The 24938-nt window shown below is 41.7% G+C and overlaps 1 long non-coding RNA gene across 1 annotated transcript; it reads right to left on the minus strand.

Annotated features, from left to right (window-relative positions):
• Window positions 1-15832: 15832 nt before the first annotated feature.
• On the minus strand, window positions 15833-23880 carry LOC149436871 (uncharacterized). The gene is made up of 3 exons (XR_016308251.1): window positions 23799-23880; window positions 16219-16314; window positions 15833-16112 (listed from the first exon to the last, which is right to left on the minus strand). It is a non-coding gene; the product is annotated as an uncharacterized LOC149436871 (long non-coding RNA).
• Window positions 23881-24938: the final 1058 nt, after the last annotated feature.

Below are 24938 nucleotides of genomic sequence, written 5' to 3' on the forward strand. Positions count from 1 at the left end.
ATGTTAGAATGAGTCCAGAGACGGGTAACAAAAATGGTGAATGGTCTGAGGGATAAAACATATCAAGAGCAACTTCAGGAACCTAAAGGAAAGAAGGGAAAGGGGAGACATGGTTGAAACCTTTAAATACATCAAGGGGGTGAATAAGGATCAGGAGGGCATTATTTTCAACATGAAACCAAAATCAAGAACACGGGACATGACCTCAAACTTACTGGGGGAAAGTTCAAAACTAATCTCAGAAAGTCCTATTTTACTGAAAGCGTAGTTGATGCTTGGAAGAAATTTCCAGCAGAGGTAGTGAGCCAGTCACAATAACTAGCTTCAAACATGCTTGGGACAAGCATACATCTATACTCAAACAAAAAAGATAACAAAAAAAACTAAAAAAAATGCCCCCCCTCCCAAAAAAAAACACACGAAAAAAACAGGCAGACTCGATGGACCGCTCTGTCTTTTTCTGCCGTCATTTTTCTATGTTTCTATGAAATCAACCAATGGAAACACTTGTTTCAGTGAAAACTGCCCAGGAGAAGATTTCCCTTACTTTGGAGAAATCTTATCCCTCTTCCCAAATGGAAGACAGACTGCAAAAACGATTCCCTTCTCGGTCCGAAACTAAAAGCATTTGTCTATAGATACATTGTAGCAGTGCCATGGATTTTGAACACGTTGGGGCCAATAAACTATTGTGTTTCCAACATTTGTGTCATACATCTAATGTGCATTTGACATGTGCCAAATAAACAACATAGCGCTCCTATGTTGAAAAGTATTTTCAACATATGCTCCAAAAATTGACAAATCACGCAATGGGATTCACTGAAGGAATGTCGCAGTTTGTGCGCTCTGTAAACTAAAATGTGTGCCATTGACCGAATTTAGAATTTTGTAAATGGTGTGCTGAGCAAGAAAATGGTGGCGCTGAGTGTACTCCCCCATCCTTAACCATACCAGGCCATGCCCTCAAATTTGGGGGTATATGGGGGTCCTCCAAAAGAGATGTGGTGGTCTGCAGGGGGTGGGGGGACTTATTAGAACCTGAAAATTGAAAATCCTCTTTAGACTAAGAGGACCCTTAGATATCTGTCCAACCCTACATGAATAAGTACCTTTTGTTGTATAAACAATAAAATATGAGTGCTGGGTGATAGTAGGAAAAGCAGGGGGGAGCAGCCAGCATAGAAGGGGAAACAACCTCAAATCCTCCAAGATATGCCAAAAATAATAGTACAAATGAGGCGCTATAGCGTATTTATAGTACACAAGTGGTATCACAAAACAACAAAAGTACAGTCTTGAATATAGTTCATGCGATATAATGTGACTGTGGTGACACAATGAGCAACAATTAGCTTTCGTGACTGCTGTGGCTGGAAGCAATGAGCATACTATGCACTAACCAGATAGCACAGATTAATGTGCGTTGGAGTATATAAGACCTACTCCTTGGTACTCAGGGGGTGGGAACTCTGCATGCGGATGAGGTCATCAGGTGGGAGTGCCTCACCAGCTGTCATCTATCCAGGCAGAAAGGGTACCTCCCTAATGCGTTTCGTGTAACAACACATTTTCCTGTTGTTTCCATGTTGTTACACGAAACGCGGTAGGGAGGTACCCTTTCTCATGGAATACCAACTGCATGACCTACTGTCTACCTCAGATGTAAGTGCTGGTTCTTTTTTACCTGTATCTTGATGTTACTCCTTTTTTGATCATTAAACATACTACACTATTGGAGTTCTTTCTCTCTGAGTTCATTTTTTTGGAACCGAGAGTCCTTCCCCTGAAGGTACCTATCTGGATTCCCATCTGAATGTATGATCCCCCTGATGGCTGGAAATTGCACTGCTGGACGCAGCTAATCTAAGATGTTCACACATTGATGGAGAGTGGAAACCTGCCCTGGATAGATGACAGCTGGTGAGGCACTCCCACCTGATGACCTCATCCGCATGCAGAGTTCCCACCCCCTGAGTACCAAGGAGTAGGTCTTATATACTCCAACGCACATTAATCTGTGCTATCTGGTTAGTGCATAGTATGCTCATTGCTTCCAGCCACAGCAGTCACGAAAGCTAATTGTTGTTCATTGTGTCACCACAGTCACATTATATCGCATGAACTATATTCAAGACTGTACTTTTGTTGTTTTGTGATACCACTTGTGTACTATAAATACGCTATAGCGCCGCATTTGTACTATTATTTTTGGCAAGTACCTTTTGTTACTCACTTAAAAAAAGGAAATAGAAAATTAAAAATATCCACACCGTAGACTTTACTTAAAAGAAGAAAGCAATGTCCCCAGATGTAAATCCAAAGCCGAGGTTATCCAATTATATAGATCCAAGCCAATTACAATGAGTGACAACTGACAATGTAGACCGACCAGCACTGCTATGCTGCCCCGCAGCTCTTCATACAAATGTATGTTTACATTCCAGTGGCAGCAACAGGTGACATTATTGACCAAATGTCATTAAACTCCATTAGCAGGATGTCCCTTAAGCCAGAGCCTGATAATAGCTGTTGTAAACCTATATCAAGTCAGAGGCTCTTAAAGTGTTACTAAACCCACAACAGTAACATCAGTCTGTATATGCAGTAAAGCATGCGTGTTATACTCATTGTGGAACCTAAGGGGTTAAACCTCTGCATTGTGTAAAAAGGATGTTTAAACCTGACTCCTCTAATCCTCACCTTTTTACATGTTCCCCATTTCATCTCCCGATAGAACACAACCTCGGGGACACTCTGCACATGCTCAGTTTGGTGTGTATTGCTACAGAATTTTTTCTCTTTCTTGTCAGGGTACATGTGATCATCACAGGGCCAATCAGCACTGTCCTGACAGAGGGTCAGGGGTTATGCAATCTCATGGAGCAGTGAGAAGAGAATGAAAACTCCTCCTACAAGATTTAACCAGTGCTCTGCTGGACACTGATAGAAGTCACAAGACTGCTCTAACTGCTGATGAGAAAAAGTATTTAGCAGTTTATATTTACTAAAATAATTGCATTTCCATGTTCTGTTTACTGTGAGAGACCAGATATAGTGAATGCAGGGTCTTGGATTTAGTAACACTTTAAAATATATACAGTGCCATCATTCATTTACTTACAGAGAAGGAATCGTGTACATTAAACAGTGGTTGTTTAGTATCACTTTAAGGTCATTTCTGGCAGATCAACAGCTATTAATCTGTATGTGCAGGTTCTAAAGGAAAAAAACACAGAAAAATGTGCATGTATTGCAGAGATGTACTGCATATTTTTATTTTTAGTGAATGCAGGGTCCTGGGTTTAGTAACACTTTAATATGTGAATGTTCTAAATCAGAAATCAAAGAATATTTGCTTTCTTGAAGAAAACTACCATATTATAACCTCTGTTACATTCTTGTCTGGGGGTGACAGTGAGTGTCAGATATTTTTTAAAGGTTAGAATTGGTACAGCAGATGCTGTGAATGATGCATGTTTCCATTAAAACATATAGTGGCACCTACTGTTTATGTGTGTAGAGGGTTAACTTCAGGATTATCCAGTCCCAATGACAATCACTCTGAGTGTGCTTGTAAGAAGGAGTTACGACCAAGACACAACCAAGACTACACTCTGTCAATATCCTGGGATGGGACAATTTGCAAACTATGAGTTGTTCTTCCATAGCTGTGGACTTTATTCATGGGACATGTGCTATGAGACTGAAGTGAGGCCACTCCTGGGATTTTGCTCCTATTGTTGAAGAGGGATTCACCAAAATAACTTGACTCCCTAATGAATTGCTGAGATGTGAAGATGAAGAGGATAACTCCAAAATGCCTGTCAAGCCAAAAGTCCCAGAAAGTCTCAGGAATCAATTCAAGATGAATGGTCTGATAAGTGGGAGCAGACCTTTCATCAAGCCAAACAGGAAATTGACCAATACCCCCATTTTGGCCTACACTGACCCAGCTCAGCACTATGAATTACATGTTGATGCTAGCTGAGAAAGACTAGGTGGGATGTTGTATCAGGAGAATGACGGACATCTATAACCTGTTGTCTAGGAGAGCCTCATACCCACTGAAAAGAAATATCCCACTTACAAGCTAGAATTTCTTGCCTTGAAGTGGTCAATGTTGGACAAGTTAAATGATTATCTGTATGGTGCAGACTTCAAGGTCAAGTAAGATAATTATCCACTCCTGTGCATACTCATCATGGCCAAGCTGGATACCACAGAACATCAGTGGTTAGCTGTTCTTTCTGGCTTCCGTTTCAGCTACGAAGGGATACCATTTACATATTTTGAAAGCAACTGTAAAGATGAATTTTTCTTTTATATAATTTCCCTAATTTCCAGCATATACAGCAATGTGCTGCTAAAGTGATATTAAAGGCAGATTAAGCAAAAACAAAACCAAAACATATTATACTTACCTGTTCTATGCATTAGTTTTGCACAAAGCAGCCCCGATCTTTCCCTTCTTGGGTCCCTGTCAGTATTCCTGGCCCCTCACTCTTGCCGAGTGCCCCCAGAGCAAGTAGCTTACTTTTGGGGCACCTGAGCAGGCTTGCTCCCGAGCTTCTGCTCTGTCTGTCCATTCACACACAGAGTGTGACACGGCACTGCCCCCCGCTTTCTCCTCATTTGCTCACTGGCAATGGATGATAGTAGTGGGAGCTAATGGCACACACTGCTGTCTTAGCCAATGAGAAGGAAGAGACCTGGAAGAGCTGGGGCTCTCGTGCACACCGCTGGACCGAGATGGGGCTCAGATAAGTAGATAAGTATTAGGGGGATCTGGGGGGGGGGGGGGTGCTGCACACAGAAGGCTTTTTTTTACCTTCATGAATGAGCCTCGAGCCCTTACAACCACATAAATCAAAAACTGAGGTCTCCAAATTTTCTAAGCAAATGGTCAGTTTACTGTCCCTCAGACTGTGGCCATTGAAAGTAGAAAATACCATAGCATCAGTGGAAGTAGACAATGTCTCAGACTTGGTGGTCAGAGTGAGTAAAAAAATTACATAGTGCTTGTGGTCAGTTGGAGGAGGAACAATGCCCCGTCATTGGTATTCATTGGAGGAATAGTGCCCCATTGTTGGTGTCAATGAGAAGGAATGGTGCCCAATCATGGATATCAGCGGGAGATATTATGCCCCAAATATGCCTCATTACTGAATTCAGTGGAAGGAATAGTGCTGCGTCATTGGTGTCAGTGAAAAAAAGCCCCATGATTTAGTGTCAGTGGAAGGAATAAATTCCCATTGTTTGTGTCATTGGGAGGAATGGTGCTGCTTTGCTGCTTTGTTGGTGTCAATGGGAGGAATAGTGCCTCATATCAGTGGGAGGAACAGTGCTCCAAGGTCAGCAGTGGCATCAAAAGGTTTAAAGGGTAAGTCCACCTTTGTGGGAAAAAAATAGCAAATTAAAAAAAATATAAGTCGTATTGTAACTGAATGTTAATAAAAATTATTTTTCCTTTTCATTCTGCAGCGCTATAATTTTCTGTAAAATGCAATGGCAGCTTGGAGGCATTTTTGTACGCAAATGTTGTACAGAACTCCTTCCAGAAATGTAATTTCCTGCTCGTGTGATTGGCTTACTGATTTTCCCAGTAGGTTGCACTAAGATACAAGTCACATTTTGGGAATCCCCTGCAAGAAAAATGTTGTTTTGGGGAGATACTCCCAAAGAGAAATCACGTCTAAAGGGATGCAAACCCTGCAACTTTTCTTATTAGAGCCCTGCAAGTGCAGCAGCTGATAGATAATTGTAAAGTCACTCCCATTCCCATTCCCATTGCATATGGACAGAAACAAATAAACAAACAAACAGCTATTTCTTCAAAATAACAAATGTAGGAATCTGCTACAAAGTTTGTTAAAATTCTTGTAATGTACACTGATCACCCAGAGGAGAAGGTTTCTTTTCTCAACAAAAATGGAGTTACTGTTAACAGGGTCATCAATATAAAAACCAAATAGTCAAATTTGTAAAAAAAAGAATGTAAACACTTAAATTTACTGCTGCCGATGCCGCCTGAAGAAATCCTCCTCTTCCAGGAGTGTTGATCTCCTGGTTCTCCATAGGTATTGCTGGTGCCTCCTGCTGACCTCCATGCCATGACTGTATGACTGCAATGAGTGGAGATCAGGATAGCTCAGGAGATCGGCACTCCCGGAAGTGTCAGGTTCCCTGCAGGCTTCAGAGGAAGATGCAGTAGGAAAGCAGGGGTGGACTGACCATTTGGGAACTCGGGCACTGCCCGAGGGCCCGGGGTCAGTCAGGGGCACCATGAGATGCCCCTGGTACCTTTCATAGGCTTTTTTGGGTGTGGTTTGAGTGTGGGCGTGGACACAAGGGCCCCATGATCCCCTATTGCCCGGGGGCCCCATGAGTTGTCAGTCCACCCCTGTAGGAGAGTAAGAATTTGCATACATTTATACATGTGAAAAAAAAAATATCAAAAGACTGCAGTTCACTTTTAACATTTCCTGGCTGGTTCATTTCCAAGAACATCAACCTGTAGAAATATGGAAGTTGCATTCTTCCTTTTGAAAATGCTAGTTGCCCTGCCATCACTTTTCTGAGCCACTGAGATCCAAAATGTCTATATAGAACAGAAAGGTCAGAGCAAAGTCAGAAACACAATACTTGTTCTTGGTCAATGTCTTAAAGAAAAAACAATGAGCATGGCAGGCAGGCAACTAGACAGTACTTAAGGAGGGCTCATCAACACAGACTCCGAGTACCTTGAAAGTATGTCTGTATACAGTATATATATATAAAAGAGTACCCCTTCTTTAAATAGAGGACATTATTGTCCCCTTCCTTCTGTCCAGCTAATTGACTGTATCCTTTCCTATGCTCCTCTCTCTCCTGCTCCCTGAATTTCCTTCTCGCTCTTTTAATGTCCCTCCATCTCCTAAATATTGCCTGCCCTGTACAAGTTCTCTCCCCCTCTACCTCCCACACTCCCTTTAATCAATACCAGTCTGTCTGTCTGCTGTCTTTTCCCGTTAGCTGCTGACCCTTCCCAGAATTCCCTGTCACGTGCGGGAATCCTGGCCCCTGGGGGCCCAAGTGAGCCCAGAACCTGCTAATGGCTTAACTCAGACAGCGCTGGAGTGAGGGCTCAGCCAGTAAATATAGAGGTGGTTAACCCTGTACTGAATTTTCTAGTGCAGTGTGTACTTGCAAATGTTCCCCTTAGGTGCATTTGATTTATTGCAGTTTACTTTTACGCTGCTTAATCATGATGAAACACAGCCGCGGTCTGTACTCTGTGTAACTAGCTTATTAGAAAAATATAATACAGCCCGTTATGCAATTACCAAATTATAGATCATTGTCAGTTACAGTTATATAGTGGAAGTGGATATGTTTTCAGGGAAAACTGTGGACACTAGGAGAATACTTGCTGCATTAGCATTGTATGAATACCGTGGAGATACAGTAAACTACTTGGCCTTTGGATAAGACGTTACGCACCCCAGTAATGAGTGGTAAAGTGCAAGTTATTGCAACACACATTACCCTGTATGGTACATTGCAGTGCCATTCATTTAGAATAGAACCCCAATGGACTGCATTAATAGGTGACAATGCTTCTTCACTGCAGAGCACCATGACACATACAGTCATGGCGAAATATATTTGCACCCCCGCATTCCTTTCAGATAATGCACCACTTTGTCCAGAAAATTGTTGCAATTACAACTGTTTAGGCACTCTGATTTTATTTGTTTTTATTATATTGGTATAACACAAAAAAAGTGGAGAAACAAAAAGCCAAATCTGACACATTCCATGCAAAATCCCATAAATGGACTGAACAAAATTATTGGTGCCCTCAATTTAATATTTGGTAGCACTCCTCTTGGAAAAACTGCTCCAGGTCTCTCAGATTGGAAGGGTTGCTCTTCCAAACTGCAGTTTTGAGATCTTTCTATAGGTGCTCTATGGGATTGAGATCTGGACTCCTTTGCTTTTTTGTTTCTGTCAGTTTTTATGGTATATGCACTGATTGAGCTACCCCTAGAGAACTGTGCCTGTAATGTTTTATTTATCGGTTGGACTTTCTTGGAAGTTCTAGATGTAGAGTTCTGATATGCCTCCAGCGAGATTTTATGCTCAACTTCTCCCATCATCTGTATGCGACTTTAATGACTATCCTTGGTCTTTGCCCATCAGCTCATTGGTTACTATTTGCTCCCTACTTTTTTGTGTTAATGAGCTTGTCTCTGACTGTTCCTATGTTGTTGCGTTGTCTATAATAAAATCCATTGTAAAGAGATCTGGACACAATGCTGGCCAGTTCAGTACTCTCCAATGCTCTGTCTGAAATCATTGGACAGATTTTTAACGTGAGCTTTGGATCATTGTCCTACTGCAAGACCCCAACGGAGGCCAAATCTGGCACATTCCATGCAAAACCCCAAAAATGGACTGGACAAAATATATTTATTTTAGGTACTTATATAACGCCGTCAATTTACGCAGCGCTTTATATATATTGTTCATTCACATCAGTCCCTAACCCTCCCTAACCCTCAAGGGGTGTACAATCTAAAGTCCCTAACTTACATTCATACATACATATACTAGGGCCAATTTATACAGGAGCCAATTAACCTACCAGCATGTCTTTGGAGTGTGGGAGGAAACTGGAGTACCCGAATGAAACCCACGCAGGCACAGGGAGAACATGCAAACTCCAGGCAGGTGGTGCCGTGGTTGGGATTCGAACCAACGACCCTAGTACTGCCAGACAGAAGTGCTAACCAGTAATTATTATTGGCACCTTTTCAAAATTGTAAGAATTAATTGCATTCCAAGTTTGTGATGCTCCTGTAATTCGTAATTAAGCTCACCTGTATTAATTAACAGATCTTAATTTTTCTATGCCCACTGTGCACAACATTGTCAAGAATTTTACAGCCCATGGCACTGTAGCTAATCTCCTGAACGTGGGCGAAATAGAAAAACTTGATCAAAGACTGCAATGTAGGATTGTTCGAATGGTGGATAAAGAACTTCGATCAACTTCCAGACAAATTCAAGCTGACCTTCAGGCACAGGGTACAACTGTGTCAGCTCACATTATACATCGCTATCTGAATAAAAAGGGAAACTATAGTAGGAGACCCAAGAGGACCCCACTGCTGACACAGAAACATAAAAAAAGCCAGATTGGAGCATGCCAAAACTTACCTGAGGAAGCCAAAATCCATTTGGAAGAATGTGCTGTAGACAGACGAAACAAAATGACAGCTTTTTGGTAAAGGCCATCATTCTGTTTTCAGTAAAAGCAATGAAGTTTTTAAAGAAAAGAATCCAGTCCCTACAGTCAAACATGGTGGAGGTTCACTGATGTTTTGGGGTTGCTTTGCTGCTTCAGGCACTGGGTGTCTGGACGGTGTGCATGGTATTATGAAACCTGAAGATTACCAAAGAATTCTGGGGTGCAATGTAGGTGTCAGAAAGTCGGATCTCCATCGGAGGTTGTGGGTCTTATAGTAGGACAATGACCCAAAGTACATTTCAAAAAGCACTCAGAAATGGCTTCAGACAACGCGTTGGAGAGTACTGAACTGGCCAGCATTGAGTCTCAATCCCATAGAGCAAATGTGGAGAGATCTCAAAGCATCTGTTTGGAAGATGAACCCTTCCAATCTGAGAGACCTAGAGCAGTGTTTCCAAGAGGAGTGCTACCAAATAATTAATTGAGGGTACCAATAATTTTGTCCAGTCCATTTTTTTGGGGTTTGTATGGAATGTGTCAGATTTGGCTTTTTTGTTTCTCCACTTTTTAGCACAACAAAATAAATAAACATGAGAATGTTGAAACATTTTTAATTACAACAATTTTCTGGGTGAAGTGGTGCAGTATCTGGAGAATGGAAATGGAGAGGTGCCAGTATTTTTGGCCATGACTGTATGCTTTGGTGGGTTTTTTTCATCCTTTACCACATGTTGGCAACCTATTCGAAATCAATGGGCTTACTTAACACAACGCATATTAACTTGTGAAATACTGCATTTTAACTTGTGCTGTAAAGCATTGCAAAGGACCAGAACAGTGTGAAGAACCTCGTAAAGGAAATCTGGAAAAATAGAAATATGAGAGCTGTCACTGTTGACTTCCAGTTTGTGTCTCCAAAGGAAACTTTACCATCTTTTCCCAGGAAGTCAGGGGAAATCTTCCCAGTGGTGACACATACAAGCAAAGTGTCAACTAGTAAATTAACAATCTGTGCAGTTAACAACTTCTATATATATCTCCCTATCTACAATTCCAGCTAGAACATCAAATGTTTTCCACTACACCTTAAATGCCATACACAAGATATATGATGTAGCACAATCCCTACTCAAAAAATAGTGCAATATATGATAACATAGTAAAAATGAACATTACAAAAGTATATATCTACAAAATAAAATGTCCATAGATAGTGAATAACTGAAATTTCTTCCACCACCGTGCTGTGACATAAATATTTTTTCTTTCTATTCTTCTGCATCCACCCGGTGTTCATACAATGCGCTCACCTCAATCCTGTGACCTTAATACAAATCAAGGTCTTATGCTCTTGTTGCCCCAAGATAGGCTTATAGACTTTTATTCCTTCACTGGACTTTATCCTCATCTGGCAGTACCACTCTCTCAGAGGAGTATAAGGCAAAATAAATGGGACCAAAATAGTGCTCTCTGTATACTATTTATTTATTTATTTAAAATTGCCAAATTCTACTGAAGAAGCTCATTATTCGAGCATAGGAGCAGGAGCTACACTGACGAACTGAATGGTCTTAGTGGTGAGAGGAACAGTTTACTGTATCCATGTGTTGATTTAGCGGAATACACAGCACTGTGTGGTGCTTTTTCAATGTCAGTTTTATTATTGGGAATTATTAAATAAATAAAAAATATGCAGAAAGCATTATTTTGGTCCTATTGATTTTGCATGATAGTAGTAGGGCAGAGTGGTACCACCAGATGAGGATAAAGACCAGTGAAGGAATAAAAGTCTATAAGCCTGTCTTGGGGCAACAAGAGCATAAGACTTTAATTCGTATTAAGGTCAAAGGATTGAGGTGAGCGCATTGTATGAACACCAGGTGGATGCACATGGTTTCATAAGAATAGAAAGAAAAAATATTTGTGTCACGGCACGGTGGTGGAATAAATTTCAGTTATTCACTATCTATGGACATTTTCTTTTGTAATGTTCATTTTTACTATGTTATCACATATTATTCTATTTGTGCTGTTTGAGAGAGTGAAGTTGTGCTTTAACTACTTCTTTATCTGAATACATAATTGGATAAAATGGTGGCCTTATACTGTAAGTCTGCCTGGAGTTCAGACTGTGTGATTTGGAGGAAGAAGAAGACAACATGCTGCTGGTATGATGCACATACATCCAGCAGCCACACAAATCTGTCAGTCACAGCCAAATTCTGGGATGTTATAAATGACAAAGCTCTATCACATCTGGGTAGTGTTGGACCTTGTCATTACCAGTTCTTGACCACGCTATAGCCAAAAGACGGCTACAGAGCAGTCGTCCAGTTCTGGGAGGGAATCCTCCCAGAACCACGCCTCCCCCTGGTGCGCCCTGTGATCGCTGTGTCTTTTGGACACGGATGATTACACACTGTGATAAAGAGCCAATCACAGCAGCCCTTTACCATGTAATCAGCTGTGTCCAATCACAGCTGATCACATTGTAAATAGACTTGTCTGTTATCAGCAGTCCTTTCCTCATTCTGTCACAGCATGAGAAGGGGATAGCCAGTAACCAGTGCTTGTGGCAGAGGATGTTTACACTGATAATCATGGCACTGATCATCAGTGCCCTGATAATAAGTGCAGTGCAATCAGTGCTGCTTGTCAGTGTCCATCAGTGCTGCATATCAGTGCCTCCTCATCAGTGCCGCCTTTCAGTGCCTATTAGTGCTGCCTATCAGTGCCCATCAGTGCCACCTATCAGTACCCATCAGTGACACCTATCAGTGCAGCCTCAGCAGTGCTGCCCCATCAGTGCCATCTCATCAGTGGCCATCAGTGCAGCCTATCAGTGCCCATCAGTGCCACCTATTAGTGCCCATCAGTGCAGCCGCATCAGCGCACATCATTGAAGGAAAAAAATTACTTATTTGCAAAATTTTATAACATAAACTAAGAGAAACAATTTTTTGTTAAAAATGTTATGTTTTGTATCGTTTGTTTAGAAACAAACACAAAAAACAGTGGCAATCAAATACTACCAAATAAGCTCTATTTGTGGGAAAAATTATACAAATTTCATATTAGTACAGTGTTGCATGATCACACAATTGCCAATCATTGTACAACAGTGCTGAATGCTTAAAATTGGTCTGGGCAAGAAGGGGTGAAAGTGCATCAATGGAGTAAGACTTGGGAAGCAATGGGGAAGTAAACCAGCCAGGTTGCGGTGAGATGGACCAAAAAGCAACCAAAAAGCCCTTCAATGAGACAGAACAAAGTATAGTAAACTACTCCAAAAAGTGAGGAACTGACCCTTTATTTTTAGGATTTGCGATTAAAGTGAATCATGTAAATAACTCAGGAAGGTTCTTTTGTACTCCCCACTGGATCAGTGAAGGACATGTTGGTTTCTCACCATAACCTGTCTACCTTTACTTTCTCTATAGACTGCTTTCCAAAGTGCTGTAGAAGGTACTCCATGTGATTGCATACTCTAAATTAGTCAGAAGAAGCTCTTAATTATGATTGGACTTTACAGTATTTGCATTGTCTGAGGTTTGTGTATGGACAGGGCTGTATTTACCATAAAGCATTTGTGGGCCACTGCCTAGGGCAGCAGGGTTAGAGGGGGCAGCAAAACAATCACACATGCCAGCTCATCAAGAACGAAGGTCCTTAAACTATGAGTCTAATTTCAGGTCCCAGAACAGGTTTCTCCTCAATCCGGTCAGATGAGGATGAGGCGCACCGCTACTGGAAACGTTTTTTTTTCACTGTGGTCCTGCTGCTCATTTCAGATCGGGGGATGATCCAAACTAATATCAAAGCAAAAGAAGAGGGAGCACCGGCTTATTGCATTATCATAACACCCTTTATTATTAAAAACAGATTTCAATGTACTCACAAAGGAACGCAGTAGAGAGCATACTGTATATTAATTCCAGTCCCAATGCTACCCAATCTATTCACAGGGGTGTATCTTACACGTTTCAAGTACGATGCAAGAGCTCTCTACACCCCTGTGAATGGACAGGGCACCAGCATTGGGACTATACTTGAAATGTGTTCTCTACTGTGTTCCTTTGGTCGTACATTGGAATCTGTTTTTAATGTCTCATGACAATGCACTAAGCCAGTGCACCCTTTTTTGCTTCTATTTTAGAGGGTCAGCACCCAGTTGGAGAATGTACAAAATATATTTATTTTTGTAGTTTGCTTCCTTGTCTAGTCACCTTTAGATGCCTAGGGTAAATCTAGCAAAACAAGTCTGTATAGAAGAGGTCCAGAGGCAGCTGAGAGGAGTTACAAGAGTCTCCATATCTCAGGCAACATAAAATTGCCTTCACTTACTCTTGTATAGTGGATTGCAGTGCAGTCAAATTGAAACAGTGACTATGAAGCCGATTTCATAGATCCATACACTCCTGTATTCTTGGTTTCTTTTCCAATAAGTGTTACTGTTTTAATAGAAAAGATGAGTTACAAACATTCATTTGAAACAGAGGCTTGAATAAGGCAGAATTGGTTACCTTATAAATGTTAATATACATGGTATATCATATAATATCATATTATAAGAATCCTTATATAATACTGGTGCGTAGAGTTCCCTGTTGCCATATGCATTAAGTGTAGCCGAAAAGAGTTCAAATCAGGCCATATCCTACTGTAAGGTGTGATAGGCCATTAATGAGTAACAACAACGTACAATAACAGATAGGTATATCCCGTAAAGGACTTTATCCCATGGTTCAAGCCCCATGATGAAACACCTCAAACTATCTGTGAGGGGAGATGAGGAGAATAAGAAAGAAGGGAGGAAAAGAGGGTAAGAGGAAAGGAATGGAGAAGGAGATGGTGTGAGAGCGCTTCAGTTGGTTGCTCCCCCAGTCTTGGGCTCCAGCATCCCCCCCCCCCGCATTATTTGGGAGACTGCAGATATCAGAGCCAAGGGTCCCAGACCTTATTGAATCTAGTTTGCTGATCTTGTAAGATGCTAGTTTTTTGTGAAGCATAGTCCAACAAAGTTTCCTATGAATACGTGCTTAGCACGAAACGCGTCAGTGGGGCTACAGCATTTGGACATCAAGCCACCGCAGGTGGCCATCCTGAATTTTCTGGTCAGTATTGTTTACTTTGATTACCACATACCTCAATAAAGTTCATTTGTGCAGTATCACACTATGTGATGTCCCTTATTGGGCTCTGTTTATGAGCACTACCCTCCGCAGTGCCTATTCTAAAAGGGGACCCCGGATGTGTGCGATTGTCTGATGAACCCTGGAGCCCTGTCATAGCAGATGACCAAAGAATGTTTGGGAGTGCAGCCTGACCAGAACGCAGATGACCTTGATGTATCTGTTGATAGAGGAAACTTCTTTCATGAATATTTTAAATGCACTTCTGGTGAGTGCGCATTCCACTTATTTATTTACCTTCACCTTTGGATCACTTATCTTCACCGATAGACGGGACCCTGCAAGATTCCTATGCTCACATTTCTTGTGATTTTGGACACTATATTGATTTTTGACCAATAATTTTATATTACCAATGTGCCCTTGATAACCAATCTGCACATTGTATATTTCTTAATCTCTGTCCTCTTTCCATGTTGATATTTGCATGATATTACTCCTACTCTTAGCGCTGCACCTTTATTATTTGTACAGTTCATGGAAGGGTTTATTGGTTACCTTTTTGGTGTTCTAGCGGCATATATATATATATATATAAAATAAGCTTTCTTTGCAGTAGCGCTCGCTATACAATCTATATACTGTCCCCCACTATAATGTACAGCGCTGAGCAAACCTTTTGCCGCTATATAAATACTGTATAATAATAATAATATTTTGGCGAGTCTGGAAAGGACTAAATACCATCTGGAAAGGACTTTATAACTTGCTACGACCAGGGTCGTGTTATGTTTACCTTTATGGATCCTTTCCGTCCATTTAGCTCAGTCCCCTTTGGATATCTCTGTGCCTAAGTCCGCTTCCCATGTCAGCTGGTGGCACAATTTAGTATTAGTTTTCTGAAGGAGCCGATACAGCATTGAGATGCTTCCCCTGGAGCCTGCATTTTGTAAGCAGCTGGATTCAAATATTGATTATCTGGTGTTGTCCTCTGTTTGATGTTTGAGGGAGCAGAGGAAATTAAGTATTTGGTGCACACAGAATATTTCCAAGGTTGGTATCTCGAGTGTCTGGAGGAAATACTCCAGGCATTTGACTCCTTTATGATCTAAGAAGTGGTCATGTATTCTTGTTTTAAGTTCTTTAAAATGGCTTCATTATCATATGTGTGACTAGTGTAGCTTGGTGTGCAAATACAGCCCTGCAGTTCACATACATACAGTATATAAAAATTTGAAAATGTATTCATAAAAGTTTTATACCAATTCTCACATACTACTGTTTTCTAGCTTGTGGAACATATTGTATATAGTTTATTTTATACATCAGAAAAAAAATTGCGAGTGAAAGCTGTGCTCATATACAGTATGTAAGTTTAAATATACTAAACAATATGGTAGTGTGACAAGAGCACCCCTACCTGAAAATAGAAGGTTACTAAATGATCCACGCGGAGTAATATGAATTCAAAAAATTCAGACAATACTTTATTTGATCACATAGATCATACGGAGGTTAAACATGAGCACGGTGAACATGTCAAACAAATAAAATCATGTTTAAAATGCACTAGGCGTCTTCATTGTAGGGTCATTTTAGCAAGTAGGGCACCATGTATGGCAATGTAGGGTAGTGGTGAGGTAATTCTCCTAGATTTCCATGGATTTCCAGCTAATATTGGAGTAAGCCATATATACAGCAGACATATTCCCAATATACGTCAGGAACCTCCTGGTATGTGAGAGCTGGAACACAAATAATACACAATGTATGTATGAGAATATAGGAGTTAAATCACATCCAGGCCTCACCACACCTCCCTCTCCAGCAAAGAATGGACACTTCAATTACCTTCTCAGTTGTAAGACTGTCATACCCGCTTCTCAAATAAAGGGACCTCCTGGGTAGCCACCCCAAGTGAAACAAAGTCCACAGTACCAAATGATTCTGGGGATATATATAAAAATGAATATAAATATATAAATCATAGGCATCAAGTAAACCCTGAAAACAAGGGACACAATATGGGTATATTACCATCAATGAAGATCAAGAAGACACCCGTCGACTTGAAATAAGATCAGGTCCTTGATGCTTGTTCAGAGGTGCATATGGGGGTGGGAAGCCAGGTAGTTACAGTACGTAAATTCCAGACACATATACTATGTATGCAGCAGGCCGTGAGAACCTGAGTCTATATACCCAATGAAGGGTTTCCAAAAATTACTCAATCAGAGATAATTGAAGCGGTTTGATTGGGATATGGCTATGTCACAGCATACAATGCCTAAATAGGATAGCGTGTATATATGTATATATATGTTATCCTCTAAAGAGGATTTCAAAACATTCCCCGTGTGTACAGGGTAAATTAGGCCCACATGAGATGCCTTCTAGACTCCATATATGCTCTATAAATCTGGACAGCTGAAAGCTTAAATAACTTGCCACCGGTGGAAGATATATTCCCCTAGGGGATTGCCGTTTGCAAACCGCTGTAATAGTAGCCTTATGGTAGTTTTTCAGAGGGCCTCGTGCCTTCCTAGCAAGGAGCTGTGACACCGCCGTTCCTTCCCACCTCGTGGACGCCGCACCCTATGAAGACGCCGAGCGTAGTGACGTCAATACGTTGACGCGTTTCGTCCGCCAATCACCGCAGACTTCGTCAGAACTGGGAGGGGACAAATATAAACTGTCTGATAAGTGGTGTGACAACTTGAAAACCTGTGAAACTAGTTACTGAATACAAGAGCCTCTTGGGGCCCTATTAATATATATTTAACACTGAAATTGTGAAGACCACATAGAAAGCAGGAATAATGCAGTTAAATACCTTAACAGATCTTTGGCATTATAACTAGAGATGAGGGAATCGAACATGACGAAGTGGAATTCGTTCCGAAGATTTGGAAAAATTCTATTCGCGACGAATCCGAAGATTAGCAAACTTCGGATGCACTCAGCCATTGGACTCTTGATAGTCGTCTCCCCACACTGCTGCTGGGGGGACTTTTTAACCTAGGCCTGTGTATGGCCTTCAATTGAAGCTGCTTCCGCTCCGCCACTCTGCCATTGGACTCTTGATAGTCGTCTCCCCACGCTGCTGCTGGGGGGACTTTTTAACATAGGCCTCTGTATGGCCTTTAATTGAAGCTGCTTACGCTCCGCCACTCTGCCATTGGACTCTTGATAGTCGTCTCCCCACACTGCTGCTGAGGGGACTTTTTAACATAGGCCTCTGTATGGCCTTCAATTTAAGCTGCTTACGCTTTGCCACTCTGCCATGGGCCCCTGTACCGCCTCCTCTTGCTGCTGCCAGGTCCAGAGTGTGTCATGGGTCCCTGTACGGCCTCCCATTGCTGCTGTCTCCATCGCCACACTCTGCCATGTGCCACTTTCAGGTCTCCTCACACTGCTGGTGGGTTCCATTTTGTCATAGGGTGCTGTATGGCCTCCCATTGCTGCTGCCTCCACCGCCACACTGTGGCTCCACACTCTGGTTTTGGCCCCGTGACTGCCCAAATGAGTGAAGTGTGCGGTGATTCTAAGATCGACGGCACTCATCTGCATGTCATACTGACTGACAGTATTATTTCTCTTCCCCAGCAGGCTCCAAGGGCATTTAAATTAAAGGTACAGTGTTCTGCACTAATATAAAGGCTCTCTGAAGCCTAGAAACACCCTTTTTATAAGTTAAATTCGCAGCGAATATATTCGGCTCGAATCGAATTTATTCGGTGAATTCAACGAATCAGCCGAACCGAATTTTTGAATAATTCGCTCATCTCTAATTATAACCCTCAGGCATAAATCTGACATTTAGATGTGCAGGGGGCCAGGATATTGTCTGGTTCCTGGGAATGAAGTGTGTAGGAAAAACTTGTCTGGCACTGCAGGGGATGGGCAGAATGGATAAAGCCAATGAGACCAGGTGGATGAAAAGAGAGTGCAGTGTGCCGATAATACATACAATGTAAGGTATATCTATTTGTGTACCTAAATGTAGGGACTGGAAACCTGTAATATACTGTATGCTATATACAGAATAAAACCTTTTTTAGCACTTAGCCCTATTAGCCAAAAATAAAAAAAAAATCCAATAAAAACAGGGGTCATGCCATGCAAGCCTTTGCATACATATGGGAAGACTATATGCAGGTTTAATATGGTAATAAACCCAAAAGGAAACATCTATTATATTACAGCTTATCAATTCTTAGATGGGATGGCTGCATTCATTTTCTTTTCTTAGGCTTTCTTTCTTCTATTTCCATCTGGTGATTGAGACAGTAACTCTGCTGTTTCTCAGACACTCAAGCTCTCTAGCAGAATGTATCATTTTACATGGATGAGACCATTCAATGCTGGCAGGGGTGATTGAAATGGTCAGATTTTATTTATTAATTTAAAATCTTTATCCCAAAAGGAAAAAAAACTATTGCTGTAACTAATTCTAAAGTGTTAGCTGGAGTTTGCCTTCAGTTTGTTATTGTATTCAAATCTGCTAATACATTTAACACTCCCATCCCAGACTAACAATGCTGCTGTCTGCTGTGTCCTGTACTCATTCCTCCAGAGTAAATGTCTCACTAATACAGGGGGTGTGTTACTGACCAGATCACCCGGTGAAAACAGAGGAAAATAAAAAAATCCAAAGAAAAAAAAACTGATGCAACCACCACATCTAATGTTTGCTAAGCTGATTTCTAAGCTGCTATAATACATTTTTGGTTCTGCTTTTAATATCGTTTTAAAGTAGAATTATGGTCAAACTATATCATCAGCATTTAGCAACAAAGCTGCCCATACCAGCAGGAAAAGGCACTCTGTTTTTGGAACATTTTGTAAATACCGGTTGATCCTGCCAGTAAAACCAGTGCACAAACATATTTTTGAGTTGATGACAACCTTTCCTTCAGCAGTGAAATCACTGCAGGGTTGTCACCTTTGCTGCTACTGTAGTTGCTTACCTTTTGGAATCCTTGATAGCCTTATCAGTGAAAAGCCACACCTAGTTCTGCCCTCAGCCCCTTAGATCATTGGTCTCCAAATTGCAGTCTGTGGGCTGGATGCAGCCATTTGTGAGCCACGCCTGTTGCCCCACAGGTGCCCTGTCTGTCACTAATTCTTCCTGCTGTGTGCCTGTAATCAGATCCCCTCCAGGACCATGATGTCTCCTGACTGAGTTCCTTGCAATCCTCATTGCTCTCCCTCCAACTGTACTAGCAAAGACAGTGGATTGCTGTTTTGAGATCATATTGTGGGCACACAGAAGGGAGAATCGTACTTGTTCAGGATGGCGAGTGGGGGATTGCATAGCTTCAAACTGTCAAAATCCCTCTGCAGCTCTTTCCTCCTCATGTTTCCCTCCTATTGTTTGATGTGTAGCGTCCTGTAGTTTAGCTAGATAGGATTTGTGTTAGTTAGAGGCTTGCTAGAAGTCTGGGATGAGTCAGCCTGGGCGTGAGGTAGAGAGGTCACCTCAGGAAAGGCTGGGAAGTTCTACAGGTCAGGGCTTCTGGAGCTCTCCCACCCTTCCAGAAACTGAGAGAACTTTCTGGAAGAGGGGTGGAGGATGCCCAGATTTGCATGTTTAAGGGAACTTGGTCTATCCCCAGGCAGGAGGCTGGGCATGGGGACCAAGGACAACCCTTAAATGAGACAGAGCCTGAGCAACAGGGGAGTCAGGTGGAAGATGGACTGAGTGAAGGCTGGAGTGTTGAGCCTGGGAGGGGGCCCCAGGGAAGGTAGCCTACCTACAGGTAGGATGCTGGAAAGTAGGATCTCCACTGCCCAAAGTCTCCTAGAGAGGACATCCTGAGCAGCGGGGAAGAAGCCAGCCCAGCGTAAGGCCTAATGGCTGCCACCAACCCACAAAGCCACCAGGACAGGACAGTGTAAGTACTCCTACACTCCCTGGGCCAGATAAAGGGAGAGGGTGGTCAGGTGCAAGACCCGACTAGTTCTTATCCAGGACTACTTCACTGTTAGCTCTTGAAATCCCTTGCCCAGGGATACCCTCAGTGCAGCTGAGTATTCATCTGAGGTCTGAGAAGGTACACCAAGGGGACTTAAGGGACAGAAGACAAGAGACAGTGCTATATTTTCTTTTGGATGCACATTTTTTTACAGTGTACAGATTGCTAAGAAGTTTGTTCTCAAGTTTGCAGTTCCTTGGGCATCCCATATTCCCCTAGACCCCATTAATAAAAAATAACTAAAAAAAACAGCTCAAGGATTGTATTACTGACTCTGTGCATGTAAACTTGTGGGAAAATGTCTGTTGCCTGGCTATGCAGAGCTAAATGGGGGACCCAAACTTAGTGATCCTCAAGAGAGCAGTGCGATAGATGTATAGACTTTTAATAAAAGGTGATAGGCCCAGAGTAAGTAGGGGGCCCCATGAGATGCCCCTGGTACCTTTTTCATAGGCTTTTTTGAGTTTTTTGAGTTTGGGCAAGGACACAGGGGCCCCATGATCCCCTATTGCCCGGGGGCCCCATGAGTTGTCAGTCCGCCCCTGCACACATCCAACCACTAAATGATTGAACTTGTTAGTTTGAAAAGCCAGTATTAGGAAAATGTAGAGGAGAAAAAAAGCTACTTGTGGGTTTAAACAATCATTTTTTGAGTATCAAGTCTTCATGGGCCATGTAACTTGGAGCATAGCAGATATGTGTACTTTACCTTGATACTTTATACCAAAAGGTGTTCCTCTTTCTCCTTACAGAAATTTGGGAGGTATTGGGTTGGTAAACATGTCTCTCATGTTTACTGATCCCTTCAATTTCTTGAATAAACATCATAGTGCGCAGTACTCGGAGGTGCATCAGGAGTTTCTGCTATTCTTTTATATGTTGGTCTCAGTCAGCATATTGTAGAGGAGGAGGTTGCAAAGACAAGTATCCTTCTTTAGTGTGTACTTGCCTCCATCCAAAGCACCTAGTGTGATTTCTGTCTACTCTCTCATTCCTCCACTATCTGTGTGAGTGCCTTCTGACAGTCTATCCTTACACTAAACAAGAGACGACTCCACTACCCCCTTCAACACACACAGCAAGTGATTTACAGCCTCAACTGTGCATGTTTCCCGATGAGACTGTGCATAGGGAGGTGTGTCCTTTCTCTCCACTCAGGTCTCTGATTACACTCAGCTCGTGGCTCTATGCTGTGCTGTGTATGACACCAGATCCCTGCCCCCTGCCTTCTGATGCTCAGAAAAGCTGTGTATATTCTGTACTTTGAATGTCTATAGAGGAGAAAGGGCTGCAGATAAACAGGCCCAACTTATGTAGGAGGATTTATTTAATTTCAGTTTATTACCTGAGGCTAATTACTTTACTGGTCATAAATAAGGGTTTGCAACCACGTTTAAGTGTAATGATGTGGACACTCTTGGGACTTGGCATCTTGCTCAGCAGAAACACTTGCTACCAAGCTTACAATGAATGTGTGCTTATAGGCCATATTCAACCCCTTGCCCATGCTGGCAGTGGTGTATTTAGGTTTCGTGCTGCCCTAGGCTACACAAAAATCGGCTCCCCCCCCCCATGGAGAGACCCTGACATGTGCCAACACCCCCCTCCCCCACGGAGAGAGCCTAACATTGACCAAAAACACCCCAGCCCCCCCCCCCCCCCACTCAAGAGAGCCTTCCACTACTACTGCCCCCCATACAATGACAACCCCCCCCACCCGGCGAGAGAGAAGACACTCACCTTCACAGCTCTGGACATCCCCGGGAACAAGGCTCAGGGTCTGCATACACCATCAAGCAGCCCGCAGCCTCTCTCAGATCCCACCTGGTCCCCATGCTGTGTTTGTCCCTTCTTTCGGGGGGGCGGCACTGCCCCACTAAAAATGCTGCTCTAGGCAAATGCCTTGTTTGCCTTGTGGTAAATACACCCCTGCATTCTGGCAATAGATATCACGCTACTTCAGAAGAAAAGCCAGTGGGATTACACCGCACAGATATTGGCCCATAATGCTCCATGCACACTGGGTGTTTTGGTAACATTAGCTGTGTAAAGTCACATTAAAAACTTGAGTTTTTCAGCTTTTTTGAGTGTTTTTGCATTAGCTTTTTGCCGCATTTAGCGGAGTTTTTCAGAGTTTGCGTTTTTTAGTATTTTTTTACCCAAAAAAAATTTTTTTGGGGTAAAAAAAAAGTCCAAAACCACCAGTTTGCAGCGTTTTACCGCATTTTGCCAAGTTGTTCAGCGTTTGAGCGTTTTTACAGCTAAAAAACTCCTCTAGAAACCCACTAGTTCTGGGGTTTTATTTCCAGCCAAAAACGCCCCTTCCAAAAAACGTTGATTACAGTCTATGTGTACATGGACACATAGGATAACATGCTGGGGGGTTTACTAGCTGTAGAAAAAAAAACGTCAAAAGCCGAAAACAGCCACTGTAAAAATGTCCAGTGTGCATGAGGATTAAAGGCCCCAATGAACAACTAAGTTTTGAACTTCTCTGCAGGGCTACTTACAGGTAGTAGGAGATGTCTTTGCCATAGGGGCTATAATACCAGCACACCATATGTTGGGAATATTTGATGCCGCTCCTCCTATACTATACTTACTGTGGATCTTCCTTCTTGCCCTGTACATATACTATGTACTGCATAGGCATTTGCAGGGGATGTGTCGCAGCAAACCCTAATCACTCTATTCGCATTAGCATTATCGCTCTGTGTGCCAGCAGGGAGATGAGAAAGATTTCCTACTGAGATATAAATATATATATGTGTGTGTTGTGTATATACATGCATATGTGTTTGAGCTTTACAGTATACTGTTTTTTTTTGGGGGGGGGGGAGAATGTCAGTTTTTTATCTCTTTCCATTTGATAATTTAAGGCAGGTTCAAACCACAGAAATGCAGTCCCAATGTGTTTCTGCATGTGCGTTTATGACACGTTTTTGATGAGTTTCGGTGCATTTTTTACCCTCCTTTTTAATTCATTTTAAATAAGTAGTAGATAAAAAAGGTGTGTTCCGGTGAATGTTTTTGTGTTTATATGTGTTCCGGTGCTTTTTCGATGTGTTTTGCAGCATTCCAGTACAGTTATGTGCAGAAAAAAATACTGCATGTTCTACTTTTGTTCTGCACTGAAATGCACTGGAATTGACTGCACTGGTGTGGACTACGCCATTGGAACCCATATAACCTACCGTCCAAGCATTTTTTTATACCGAAAAAATTGCACTGGGACTGCATTACACTTTTTTGTTTTCATGTTACATGTTTATTTTTTTCTGTTGGGCTTGATGTGTCTTCATACTACTACTCCCCTATACTACTTCATACTACTCGTCATGCAAATTTGTATCTTTTTTGTTCATCTGTATCTTTATTTCCATCCATATAGCCTGTTTTAAACTATGTTATATTTATGATGATGATGATGATGATGATTACTATATACAGTACCTGCTGCTGTTTCTGTCTAGATAGACCCATTAATTCCTTGCACTTGCTACTTCCCGACTGAGATAATCTCACCGCCATAGTCTTTGCGTTGTAATAAGAAAAAAAAAAACGAGTGGAAAGAGCAGAAAGAAAATCACATGAACAGGAAATTATATTTCCGGGGAAGTTCGTTATACCAGCAGTGTAAAGCATTCCCCTAAAGTATTTGTGGATGAAGTGGTTACAAGAAAGCCATATTTGAAATGATAGCAGATTCATTTTGGTAATCTTGTTTAAAATTGGATTTTGTAGGAATGATATATATATATATATATATATATATATATATATATATATATATATATATTAACATTAGGGAGTTTTTGATGAATTATAATTAGTGATTTTAGGTGACATCACAAGATCTCAATATACTGCTTTTCATTAGACCAGGATTGTTCTTTAAATAAATCTGTTCACGTAAGGATCTCTGTAAAAATGTCAAGGACAAATGAAGGTCAAACCAGAGAATGGAGGGAAACATAAAGGTGGAAAGCTGTAAGCCTGATACAGATGGGAAGCTATGCAATGTTCTTGAAAATAATGTGGGAAATGACACACAGACTGGATACTTAGTAGAGAATGGGATGGTATCAGTGTTCAGCTCACAAAATCCCAGAATAGCCAAAAAAAACAGAAAGACCTGCCAGGTAATACTGGAGGAGAGGGACAATCTCAGCACTCACCACTAGATGACACTGTCCACATGATAATTTAATTAGAGCGTGTGGTCATGTTTGTGTCTTGGAGTCAATACTTTGTCAATACATTATTATTTTTATGATGATTTATGTGTGCATCTTGACATAGCGTGTAGAAGCAGGCAAAGCAAAACAAATAAGCATGGTATGGATCCGCAGCGCAGATTAATTCCTGATTGTTATGAGGTGATGATTGCAAAGTCGTGGCTTATTTTAGAACGATGTGAAAAGAGAGTCGCATTATGAGAGGTATTTCTACGTACAACCCAAGGATGCTATATTTGGCTTGACATACGAAGGGTATGCCAAATGTAAAATGTCTCGCTGTTCACAGAAACCAATCAGCTTCCTTGTTTTTTCCTAGAACCATATAAATGAGCGCTGATTGACTGCTCTGGGC

The sequence above is a fragment of the Staurois parvus genome, unplaced genomic scaffold (genome assembly GCF_062004578.1).
Source record: "Staurois parvus isolate SC_StPar_1 unplaced genomic scaffold, SC_StPar_1.0 ptg001328l, whole genome shotgun sequence".
Taxonomy (NCBI): Eukaryota; Metazoa; Chordata; class Amphibia; order Anura; family Ranidae; genus Staurois; species Staurois parvus.